This window comes from Theropithecus gelada, chromosome 14 (genome assembly GCF_003255815.1).
Source record: "Theropithecus gelada isolate Dixy chromosome 14, Tgel_1.0, whole genome shotgun sequence".
Classification (NCBI taxonomy): domain Eukaryota; kingdom Metazoa; phylum Chordata; class Mammalia; order Primates; family Cercopithecidae; genus Theropithecus; species Theropithecus gelada.
In genome coordinates, this window is record NC_037682.1 from 122,508,678 (window position 1) to 122,521,635 (window position 12,958).

General features: G+C 45.8%; 1 protein-coding gene and 1 pseudogene across 6 annotated transcripts in view; both read left to right on the forward strand.

Annotated features, from left to right (window-relative positions):
• The window catches only part of NTM (neurotrimin), a 964,342-nt gene that overhangs the window by 13,804 nt on the left and 937,580 nt on the right, over nucleotides 1-12,958 (forward strand). The window lies entirely within an intron of this gene.
• On the forward strand, nucleotides 1,067-1,181 carry LOC112607500 (annotated as a pseudogene).

Genomic DNA, 12,958 nt, shown 5'->3' on the forward strand with positions numbered 1-12,958 from the left:
CTCTGGAGAGGTATCTGGGCATGAACAAAGACAGTCTTCAACACAGATACAATTAATTATCCAGGGAGAGAGTAAGGAATACATAAAAAAGAATTGAGGGCAAGCACTAGTCCTTAAAGGCTGGGAGGAGAAGGGATCTGAGAAAGCAGATTGACAAAAGTGGACAAATACATAGGAGACAAATCTGAAAGCATGAGGCCATCAAGGCCAAATGATGCAAATTTGAGGAAGGCAGGAATGTCAGCAGTGTCACATGCTTCTAAAGAATCAAGGGAGATTATATTTAGTTGCAATAATCTCTCCCATGTCCTTGGGGATAACAGTTTTGTGGGGCAGAGCAATGGGGTGGGGAAGAAGAAGTGGAGTCAGAAAATGAGTGTAATTATTTCAAAAGGTAACAGAGAGAGAGAGAGAGAGATGGGCAGGGGCCAGGGAAGGAGAGGCAAGAAGGATGTGGGGATGGCTGGCCAGGTGAGGCCCTCAGGGAATACAAACAGGTGGGAGGAGTGGCGAATCCTGAGCATGGGTAGAGAAAGAAGTCTTGAAAAAGACTGCTTCCATTACTCTTTAAAGTGAGGAAGGAGAGAAGTGTTCGAGAATATGCATTATGATTAGATTCAGCTGCAAATGACAAAAATGATGCAATTAGAGTGGCTTAAGTAATGTAATCTGTATCCCTCTGGTTATGGAAATACTCTACTTTGTCTGTTCATGGCTAGTGAGGTGTTCCCTAAACTCAGACACCCAGGCCTTTCTGCCATCTGGACCTGTTGTACATGGCCTTGCCTCCATGGTCTGAGGTGGCAGCATCTGTGTGCCAGAGTGGAATGAGGGAGAGATGAAGAAGAGGCAGGAGGTACCTGGGCGTTGCCCCCTGCAGATGCTCCTGGAGGCCATCACATGGCATCCTTGCTCACCTCTTCTTGGCCAGAACTCAGCCACATTGCCACACCTGAGTACAAGAGCATGTGGGAAACTCACAATCCCCTGTGGATGATCATATGCCCAGACAAAGTCAGGGGCCTATCACCATGGAAAGAGGGATGGACATTAAGAAACTATTAGTGTGTCATATGAAAGGAAGAAAAATTAGTATTCCCTTGATAAGGATGGAAGAGGCCCTCAAGTCCATAGGGTGCACATATGGTTAAGGCATTACCACCATAAAACCATGATGTTTCAATATCACCAGTCATTAGGGAACCACAGATGAAAACCACAATGAGGTACAACTTCACACCCATTAGGATATCGCTGATGAAATAAAAAAGGAAAATAAATATTGGTGAGGATGTGGAGAAATTGAAACCCTTATGCATTGCTGGTGGGAATGTAAAGTGATGCAACCACAGTGGAAAGAGTTTGGGGGTTTTTCAAAAAGCTAAACAGGCTGGGCTCAGTGGCTCATGCCTATAGTCCTAGCACTTTGGGAGGCTGAAGCTGGAGGATTGCTCAAGCCCAAGAGTTCATGACCAGCCTGAGCAATATAGAAAAACCCCATCTCTACAAAAGAAAAAAAATTTTTTAATTATCCAGGCGCAGAAGTGCACACCTATAGTCCCATCTACTCAGGAAACTGAAGTGAGAAGATTGCCTTGAACCCAAAAATTCAAGGCTGCAGTGAGCTGTGATTGCACCACTGTACTCCAGCCTGAGCAGCAGAGCAAGACTCAGTGTCTAAACAAAACATTAAACATACTAAATCAGTCAGTGAATTGGAAACAAAAATAAACTAAACATGGGATTATCATATGACTCAGCAATTCTACTCCTGGGTATATATCCAAGAGAATGGAAAGCAGGGCCTCAAAGAGGCATTTATACATCAATGTTCACAGCAGCATTATTCACAATAGTGAAGGTAGAAACAACCCAAGTGTCCATCATCAACAAATAGATCAACACAATGAGGTCTGTGCATAAATGGGTATTATTCAGTCTTAAAAGGGAAGGAAATTCTGACACATGCTGCAGCGTGGATGAACTTTGAAACCATTATGCTAAGTGAAATGAGCCAGACACCAAAGGACCGATAAGGTATGATTTCACTTACACAAAGTACGTAGGATAGGCAAATTCATGGAGAGGCTATCAGGGGCTTGTGGGAGGAGGGAAACAGGGAGGGATTTAATGGTCACAGAGTTTCTGTCTGGGATGATGAGAAAGTTCTGGAAATGAATGGCGGTGATAGTTATATAATATTGTAAACATACTCAATGCCACTTAATTGTACACTTAAAAAAATGGTTAAAAGGGTGAATTTTATTTCATGCATATTTTACTAGAATAAACAAATGAAAATTAACAAAAGAGATAATCAGGTGTCTCTGGCGTAGGAAGGAGGCAGGTAAATGTGTAAGCTTGGTGGCAGGAAGTTAAAGGAGCTTGCATTTGCTGGCTTTTGTTTTCCCTGAGTATAATGCAGGGAAAATGTGTGTGTTTGCACACACCTGTGTCTAGGTCCACATATTTGTGTCCATATACCTGCAGCCTGGTTAAAGGACCGAACTAGTTGCTTGTGTACTGGGAGAGACACTGATGAGTGAACAAGATAATCCTAGGCAGTATTAATCACTTTTCCCTCATGCCACTGTCTTTTCTCTGGACTTTAAATAAAAATATAGTCTACCCCAGTCTTCTTTCTTTATCTCTTTTTTTGATTCTGGTCCTACCATTTAGGGGCATCTTCCAAACATATCCAGAGCTCATCATTTACTCCTTTCATACATTGCCTTTTTAAGGAATTAAAAAGATATGTTTTTATCTTTACAAATTACAAAGCATATTCATATCAAATACATTTCTTAATCTCCACATCAATCAGAATATCCTTTCTCATCCCAGTCTATCATTAATGTTAGGAGCTGAGTTTTTTCCCCAAGCCCTTATTTTCCTCATCTTTCAAATAGGATATATGAATTTCCTTGGAAGGTAGTTTTCACATTTAACTGAATTAACTGTGTGAAAACTTTCGGCACTCAACTCATATTGCAAAATTAAAAGCCAATGTTTTTGAAGCTCGCTGACAGCACAGGTACTTGTTACTGGACCTCCCTATCAAAGTCGCCTGATTCCCTCTCTTGGCTCTCTCTCTCTCTCTCCCCGTCTCTCTCTCTCTCTCTCACTCTGTTCCCAGCACTCCGCTCTTCACTCTGCTCCATCGCCCTAGCAAACACTGAACGCTGGTGCCCTTCCACAGCTCTGTACATTTGCAGGAGCTGCTTTCTAACGGGAATGTTCTTCCTTGGCCCCAGCAAACACTGAACATTGGTGCCCTTCCACAGCTCTGTACATTTGCAGGAGCTGCTCTCTAATAGGAATGTTCTTCCTGCAGGATCAGGACAGTGGAACACAGTACATTCTCATCTTAGTGTTGAGTGATGATGGAGTAAATAAGACCAGGGAAAGAATTTAAGAGGCTGAAAAAGGAGAACAACAATAGCAGAAGAGGGTGACTTTATTTAACAACAAAGTATTATATATTTCAAAATAGCTAGAAGGCTTGAAATGTTTCTACCACATAGGACCAATGTTTGAGGGGATGGACACCCCTAGCACCTTGGTTTGATCATTACACATTCTATGCATGCAGCAAAATATCACAGGCACCCCATACATATGTACTAATATTATGTATCAATAAAAACATTTGTAAAAAGAAAATAAATCTGAAACCCGCTCCCCTCTTAAAAAAAAATGGAGAACAAAAGTTTGTTAAGACTGACTCTAACCCATCATTTTTATACTTAGCCTTCCTGGGGACCCTGGTTTCTAATCTGCCCTGGGAAAAGAGAAAGGAATCTGTGACACCTAGCATCATTAGACCAGGACTCTCCAAGCGTGGTCTCCAAATCAGAAAGTATGGGGCCAGAACCCAGCAATCTGTGTGTCAAGAAGCCCTTCAGGATATTCATCCTAAAATTTGAGAACCATTGATTTAAAAGAGTGTGAAGACTGAAAGTCGGGAGCTCTTTCTGGAAGGGCCACTCCCAGGGCTGGACATGGGGAAGAGGAAGCAGCAGCATGGACCCTGCCTCTTGGGAGGGGCCTCAGTGTCTCTCAAATACTCTCACCTTAGAAAAAATCCACTAAACCACCGGGACAGAGGAGGCTTGGTGGTGTGTAAGCAGTATAAATATGTACATTCACTTATTTATGTAAGTACATATAGATTCTCTTTGGCTAGGGCTGCCAGATTTAGCAAATAAAAATCCAGGACACCAGATATATTTAAATTCCTGATCAACAAATGATTTTTATTATGCAGAGCACATACTAATACTAAAGGACATTTTTTTTTTGTTTTTTTTTTCAATTCGAATTTAATCGGGCATCTTCTTCTCGTTTTTAGTAGGCATCCTACCTTTTGCCCATAAGTATTAGGTACATCAGGGAAATAGCCTGATCAGAATCAGTGTCTAAAGGTAGAAGTGGGTTTTAATGGCCTATTTATTTCCATTTTAATAGGAATGTGTATGAGTTAGCACAGAAGAAAAAGAATGCTGCTCTTTCTGGCTCATTGGATTATTTTAAGATCTGTATTTGGGGAAAGAGAAAGCAAGCAAGAGAATATAGGGAGAAAGATGGTGGTTGGCCTGGTGCAGTGGCTCCTACCTGTAATCCCAGCACTTTGGGAGATCGAGCCTGGTGAATCACTTGAGGTCAGGAGTTTGAGACCAGCCTGGCCAACATGGTGAAACCTCGTCTCTACTAAAACTACAAACATTAGCCGGGTGTGGTGGTGGCACGTGCCTGTAATCCCAGCTAATTGGGAGGCTGAGGCAGGAGAATTGCTAGAACCTGGCAGGCAGAGGTCGCAGTGAGACAAGGTCATGCCATTGCACTCCAGCCTGGGCGACAGGAGCGAGACTTCATCACAAAAAAAAGAAAGAGAGAGAGAAAGAGAGAAAGAAAAGAAAGAGAAGAAAGAGAGAAAGAAAGGAAGGAAGGAAAGGAAAGGAAGGAAGGGAGGGAGGGAGGAAGGAAGGAAGGAAGGAAGGAAGGAAGGAAGGAAGGAAGGAAGGAAGGAAGGAAGGAAGGAAGATGGTGGTTGAAAGTGGCCCACATGCCAGCAAGTCCTCCCCGCTAGTCAAATAACTGAGCACCTATTATGGGCCAGGCCCTGATTTACATGACCCTGAGTGAGATAAGCAGCAACCCTCTAGGAGGTTGAGCTCCCTGCCTCGGGCCTGGCTCCTAGGCAGGTTTCCTGCAGCCACCCCTTACCTGCCCCAGGTGACAGGATGCTACCCCAGAGGGTGGGACCTTGATGCTGTGGCTGGGCAGTGAATGACAAGCTTCCTAACGAGATGCAGCTGGGGGAGCGGCTTGCTGACAGAACAATTTGCCGGTGCCCAGAATATCCAGCCAGCCTCGGCAAAGCGGCAGCCTGGCGGGCGTCAGGAGAAATTTCAGGATTTATCATTTGCCTTGGTGGCAGGTGTGCTGCGAGCCGCCCTACTTCCCGTTGTGCTTTTCCAGACCTGCAGACTGGATGGGCAATCCACCCAGGCTTCCAGAGCCTCGGGAAGAACGTGTAAAACTATTTCCTATTTTTTTCCTCCTCCTGATCTGCTTGTGCTTATGTAAATGACTGGAAAAGCAGTTTTCAGCTTATTTTCACAGCTTAAGGGCTTCGTGAGAAGCTTATTATTGAAAAATTAGAAACTGAAAGCACCGTCTTAGACAATGAAATAGCAACCCAGCGACTATGTGTGTAAGGCTGGGTGTGCTGTAACTGGCTGCGTTACAAATAGGAACTCCCCTGGGATTCAGTAATCAAACACGTGGCAACAGGTTGTCTGTTTCAACAGACAGTGAGTAATCAAAGGAGATTTGCAGTTAATCCAAATATAACAGAGAAGCATCCAAGGGAAGCCCAGGAAAAGGAGACTAGAAGAGTGAGGGGTGGATGAGGCCGAAGCTTCCTGGTTTGGAGTTCCAGATGCAACAGAGAGAACTGGGAGAGGGGCACTCTCTCTGAGTGCTTGGGTTGGTCCATTTGCGTTGCTATGGAGGAATACCTGAGACTGGGTAAAGTACAAAGAGGTTTATTTGACTTATGGTTCTGCAGGCTGTATTAGTGTGGCACAAGCACCTGCTCAACTTTGGGTGAGGCCTCAGGAAGCTTTTAGTCATGGCCAAAGAGAAGAGATACTTTCAGGTCACACAGTGAGAAAGGGAGTAAGCAGGAGAGGAGAGAGGGGTGTCATGGTGTTTTAAACAACCTACTTTCCAGTGAACGAGAATCCATGACTTTGAGGAGAGGACCAAGCCATTCATGAGGGATCCGCGCCCATGACCCAAACACCTCCCACCAGGCCTCACCTCCGACACTGGAAATCCATTTCAACATGAGATCTGGAGGGATCAGACTATCAGCAAGGGAGGAACAAGCTGCACAGAGGAAGGGGAAACTGAGGTTTGGTACCCATTGAAGCAAACCAGAAAAATAACCTGAGCACTTAGCCCTTACACTTGACCAGCAATGTAAAATTGGGGAGGAATTAATTAGCATTCAGTGATTTACTTCAAAATCCTGAGTCCTACACCGGATTGGGGTTGGGTGGAGAAGGACTTGCTCCATCTCGGCAGGCTAGAAAGAAGAAAGTGGCGTGGGCCTGGCAGACAGTGGTACCCATCAGCGTTTCAGGGAGACACTTTGGTTTGCATGTGTATCTCCGTGGTTCTCAAAGTGTGGTCCCTGGCTGGCAGCATCAGGGTCCCCTGGCACTTGTTAGCAATAGGAATTCTCAAGCCCCACCCCCCAGAGAGCCCTCTGACTCTGGACCTCTGAGGGGAGGCCCAGCAATCTGTGGATCAAGAAGCCCTCTGGATGATTCTGATGCACGCTTCAGTTTGACACCCACCAGCAGACCTGGTTACCTGGCCAGAGGTTCCTTTGTGGGCTTCTGTGTGGACTACTCCACCCAGTCCCAGGGGAGATCCTGGAGCAATTCTGTGCTGACCCTTCTGTCCTGATCTTCCTAACCTCGTGGGGCTGCGGGAAAGGCATTTCGCATTTATTACACGTGTACGACTACCATGTGCCAGGCACTGCTAAATGTTTTATGTGTGATATTTTATTTAATCTTTCCATCAACCTTGTGAGGTAGGGGTTGTAGATAGCATTTTATTACAGAGAATATTTGGGTTCAGAAAGACCAACTTGCCCAGGTCTATGTTTCCTGAGCCTGTACCCTTATTCATTCTCACACGGCCTCTCTGCCACATACTTTTCTGTCCCCAGATACTTTGGGTGCCACCTACACAAAGAAACTACCAGCCTGGCAGGGCCCCAGCTCTCCACTGCCAGGCTTGGCCTTCCCCGCCCCACTCCTTGCCTCATGTTAATTTCCCACCTGAGTACTGAGTACTTTATAAATAGCAAATCTAAAATGAATTTTCTACCAGCGATCATTAGCTCCCTTGACATCCATTAAACATTCTCGCAAGCAGAGTGAAGTGACAAAAGGGATTGATTTTTACAGTATGCTTAATAGGGGAAAAGAAAGAAAGGTGTTGACAAGTCTTTTTTTTTTTTTTTTTTTTTTTCTGTCCTGATATCACCAGGAATTTGAAATCAGTCAAATGACTTTTATCTGAAAAAAAAAAAAAAAAGATGGCTAGGATTGGGTGCGGGAGGAGAGGGTCGGGAGAAGGAAACAGGCTCCCAGCACCCTGTGCAGCTCATTTCTGCATCCGTGACAGGTAAACATAAAGTTAGTTACCTAGTGCCAGCCACCAAGATGAATATGTCAGATTTAATGCTTCAAAATATATAGGGTCCAAGCCAGGGAGGGAGTAGGGGGGAGTGGAGGAGGAAAGAAGGCTGTATTAGGGGAGAGGGAAAATAACCAATCTTCTGCTGAAACTATTGGAAGAATAAATGTGTTGATGCAATAGTGGAAGTCAGAGAAGGCTGGCATATGAGGCACTGTAGCTGAAAATTTAACTTTGATTTCAATTTTCATATTTGTCAGCAATAATTAGATTCAAGAAATGTTTTGCCAGTGTTCTAAAATACTAATAAGAAGAGGCCTTTGTAGTGTGGTTAATGGAGTCTTTTCTCCTAGTGGTCTAGGAAAATTCCATTAAAGCAAAAAGTCATACTATATTACAGTGTTTCAACATACATGGACTCTGCTGCCGCAGTGATACCACCCCAGGGATGGGAGTCCTCTGCGCAACCACAGAGCCCCTGACAGGAAAGGGGTTGGGGCTTCATAGGCCTTAGCTGTCCATCATTTCAGACCTGCACAGACCTCCCTGGCTCATGGGTGGCGGTAGGGGAAAGAGAAGAACAAATTCCATGAAGCCTCACCTTGGGAAGGACGTGTTTTATAAGCATCACCTCCTGAAGCAGGTTGAAGAGAGGGCAGGAGGAGTTGATGGGCACTTTCCCTGCGCTCCCCCGTCTGGACGCCTGTTGCCTCTTCCTTTAATGAAGAAGCTCCACCCAGTGGCGGAATCTACACGCGCTCCTCCTCCCAAGCCTCAGCCTGCTCTGAAAGCCTGGAAGGCTGCCTTCTCTTGAGATCAGAATTTGATAAAGAGGCCCAAGGTCTATTATTTTTGATTGGCTTTTCGCTGGAGTGCCTGTGCATCTCTGATATCCTAGGTAACTCCCTGCAGGGCAGTATGGGGCGGATTGGGTTTCACCTGCTTTAATGTAGAGGTAAGTGAAGGGTTAAGTGTGTTGTACCCACACACTCCAGAGAGTCCCGGTGAATGAGGGAAGGCCTAGGGCATCCTCATCTCCCTTCTACCCTACTTTCCACACCACTCCTCTGCCGTCAGGGATTCCTAATCACGTGCTGGGCTTATTCAGATGGGCTCTCTCTGTCTGGAGCACCCTCTCCGAGGCAGACTGCTGCTGCAGACACAGCCACCTGTTAGCCCATCTCCCTGAGTCCAGGGAGCTCAAGGACCCTTCTCGCGATTGTCCTTCCCAAAATTCTGAAGTGGATCCCCAAACTGGGATGCCAGCCCAAAGAAGCCCCACGGGCCTATGTGATCTCACCCACCTCCCCACACGTGGTCTCCTTCATGTCAAATTGTGCTCTGCTTGACATAGTAGTAGAAAGACTTGGAGTTTACTAATCCTAAACCATAAATGGGAAGTGATGGAGGAATGGATAGATGGCAGGTGAGGGGAGGAGGGTCCCACCGGATTTACCACCTAGGCCTGGATAAAGATGAGTTGCAGAAGTCACACAAGGCAAAAGGGACATCACACCCATTCCATTAGTGCAGGGCAGCTCCCTCCCACCCTTCCCTGTGCCCATCCCTGGGTGCTTCTTTCCTGGGCCTGGGCCCTCCCCTTGCTGCCCCCACCCCCACCTCCCAGGGTGAACAGAGAGGCCGAGCCTGTACTTCTCCCCAACAGAGCAAAGACTTACCTTTGGCCCATGCCTCTCTCTCTGCCCCTCCTTCCTTCTCTCTTTCCCCACCAATCGCTGCCTAGCTGCGGCTTCACTTTTCCCTAGTGGCATGTGCCAGATCTTATCCCTATGAAGCACTTGAGGATGAAAGAAGGAAGGGGACATTAAATCCACCAGTGATACGCGTGGCAATTGGGAGAGGCTTTTGTTGTGTCATTTCCTACCTCCTTCAGCCTATTAAGCAAACAAAAGTGCTTGTGGAATGAGAAATGTAAATGGCCAACGCAAGCCGATTAATCCTAGATGTACAATTCCATTAATAAGGCCGCTTTTTAATAGGCGGCTCTGGCAGCAACAGCAGGCAGGCCAGGAACTGATGTATTCTCTGTAATTGTATTGCAACTAATAGGATATGAAGAAAATTGTACCGGAGAAGCAGGTCTTTCAACACGATTTTCCAATCAGCTGAAATAATGACTTGCAGTGGAAAGCCTTGAAAAGGAATGACACACACAAAAATACAACATCGTCCAGAAGTGTCCATGATTCCCAGTCCCAGATGGAAGCTTCTTTCTTTCTTTTTCGCCTGACTTCCCTCATTTTTCTCTCTACTCCACTCTCGTTCTTCATCTCTTCTTCCCCATCGGTAACGCCAAGACCCAGAAGAGTCTGGTCACCTGTGGAGGGTCTCCCAGGGAGATTCCCCACCCCTGCCCCCCAGCCTTTTGCCTGTCTAGGCCCCCTCAGTGGCTGAGATTACTTGGTCCACCTTTTGAAAAGTCAGAGCGAGAAGGAGAGAGGCTGGGTGCTCTATGGAGAGAAAACTGAGTAGGAACTCAGTGTCGGCCCTTCTGCTAATACGAGTTGTTGAGTGACTTGGGAGCGATGCCCTTCACCTCTCTGGATTCTCATCTGAGTGAACCTTCCAGCCCCACAATGCAGTAGCTCGAGTGCGTTTTCAAAGAGCGGGCTAGGAGAAAAGCTGGCATCCTTTCACTTCAGGACCAACGAAGGCTGGCTAAGAACAAGAGCCCCTCTCTAAAGGAGTGCCCTCATTATCTGCGTGTCCATCTACTGAGAGGCCCCGCAGAACTCAGGCATCTCAGTGTTGAGCTCAGCTTTGGAAATCAGGCCTGTGTGCGTGCTTAACCACGGATAAGTTGGTCACTTCACTCCTTCATTCAACAAATGTGTGCAGGGAGCCAGTGGTGCACTAAGGCACTGTTCTAGGTTCTGGAAATGAAGCAGTAAACAAAGCAGGCAAAACAGAAGTCAATCCTTCCCCTCATGGTGCTTGCAGTCTCTCGAGTCAGCAACACTTTTGGTGAGCCTCACAGCTGGGGTGTTAGGCACTGGACCTTTCTCTGCAGCTACTTAGGGATGGGAACTAAAAGTTCCTCTGCTGTTGTTTACTTGGCCAAGGTGGCAGTGGGAGCCAGGCTGCCTTCACATGGCCCCTGCCAGGACCTCTCAGTCCTGTTCTCGGCCTCTCCTAATCAGTGGGTCTCTGTCCTGCCCATTTGTGTGTGGACTCTGACCCTTCCTTGGTCACAGGCTGGAGAGTAAATATAAAAAGAAAAGGCAAAGCACATTTCAGTTGAAATCCCCAAGGAAACTGATATGATTGCTGAACAGAAATGGTTCCAATAAGGGCAGAGAGGAATATTGCTTTTATAGCTTTTGGGACATAAAACATTTAGAAAATGTGATTGACTGGCAGGGTCTAATTTATCATTTATATCATCCCCTCTGCTCTCACACTCTCTATCTTGCTCCCCACAACACCCAGGCAGACACTCACGTGCAAACTTTTTTCTCTCTTTTTTCTTTCCTTTCTTCTTCTCTCTCTGAGACTTGGATTTATCATCATTCCGTTAAGGAGGAGAACTCCTGTGGCTATTTATAATTAATGCTCAGAAACCTGCCAATCCATTTAATGACACTAGCAGGTCATGGCCCCCTTATAGCTCTCCATTAATCATCATTAGAACAGCTCTGAGTTTTTACATTCTTTTTAAATGTTAATTCACCTCTGTAATGCTCCTTTTAGTTAAAACTGTAAAGGGAGAAGTGGCTGGTGTCTCCACGCGCCCGCCTGGGAATAGCGTGGTGGGGTTGATAAAGCCTCCTTGACTTCCTCTGTTCTTTTTCTCCTCTGACCCCGGTCCCTGCTACCAGATGTCAACCCAGTTTCTTCTTTGGTTGCCTAGATTTATCTTCTAAAAAACACCCAGTGGCTTAAAGTTCTGGGCAAATAAACGTATTTGAATACCTTTGGACTCCCAAGGCTCAAGCCACAACCCGTGAGAAGTTCTTGGCTTACTCACTAGGACCCAGGGTCCTGACGTGGCAGTGCAGCTCCTAGAGGTGAGGGGCGTCTAGAACTGTTCATGTGATTTCCCGGCACTCAAGGGCAGGCTCCAGAAACGCAGGTAAAAAGGAGTCAGGTAAAGAATTATCTTTCTTTCTATCAAGAGAGATGGCCACTTGCTTCATTTTTGCTACTGATGGGCAATGAGACTGGGCAAAACATTCAACCTCCTTCCTCGCCTATGAAACGGGATCCATATCTGTCATTTCCAAAGAAAAGGGTTAAATCTATAAAATATTAACTGGCATTGAAATCATCCTGGACTTTTAAAACTGATCTCAGTGCCAGGCATAGTATTAGTGTCATTCCTTGCCCTTCTCTGCCACTTTCCTGCGCACAGCTTGACCTCCAGCTCTGCAGCCTTCATCCCTGTGGATGTGTACATCTTCACGCCTCTCGGTCTGTTGCTTTTAGATCATATTTCCCCAGCCATAAAAGTATATTTTGAATCATTAAAACAAATGTGGTGAAAGAAGTTACGGGAACATATGGCTGGGTGTGGCGGCTCACACCTGTAATCCCAGCACTTTGGGAGGCTGCGGCAGGTGGGTTACTGGAGGTCAGGAGTTCGAGACCAACCGGGCCAAGATGGTGAAACCCTGTCTCCACTAAAAACACAAAAATTAGTCAGGCACTATGTAGCTGTAGCTGTAATCCCAGCTACTCAGGAGGCTGAGGCAGGAGAATCGCTTGAACCCGGGGGACGGAAGTTGCAGTGAGCTGAGATCGCGTCACTGTACTCCAGCCTGGGTGACAGAGTGAAACTCTGTCACAAGAAAAAAAAAAAAAAAAGGAGGGGGAACATAAATGTGAACACCAGTTCTATTATTGATTAGCTGTGCAACTCTGGGAAGCTCACGTCACCTCCCTGGGCCTCATTTCCCTTACTCTGAACTCTATATTTTTAAGATGCCATGATTTAGTAAATCCTGTGATTTTATTGCTTTCCTGTGAGTCTTCCCAAGGGGCTATTACAGTGAGTCAGGAATAACTGGGAAAAAGTGGTCCTGTTTTGACCATCTGAGCTTTTAATTTTTCTTATCTTGTCAGGTGACATGCCCCAGAGTTGACTGCTCTAACAAAAGCAAACACAAATATATGAGGAAAATAGAAAAGACATTCTAAATTCATTTTTGACTCACTGTCTCATTTTTCTAGGCAAAATCCATCTTCATATCAGGTCTTTGGAACCATAAACTTGAAT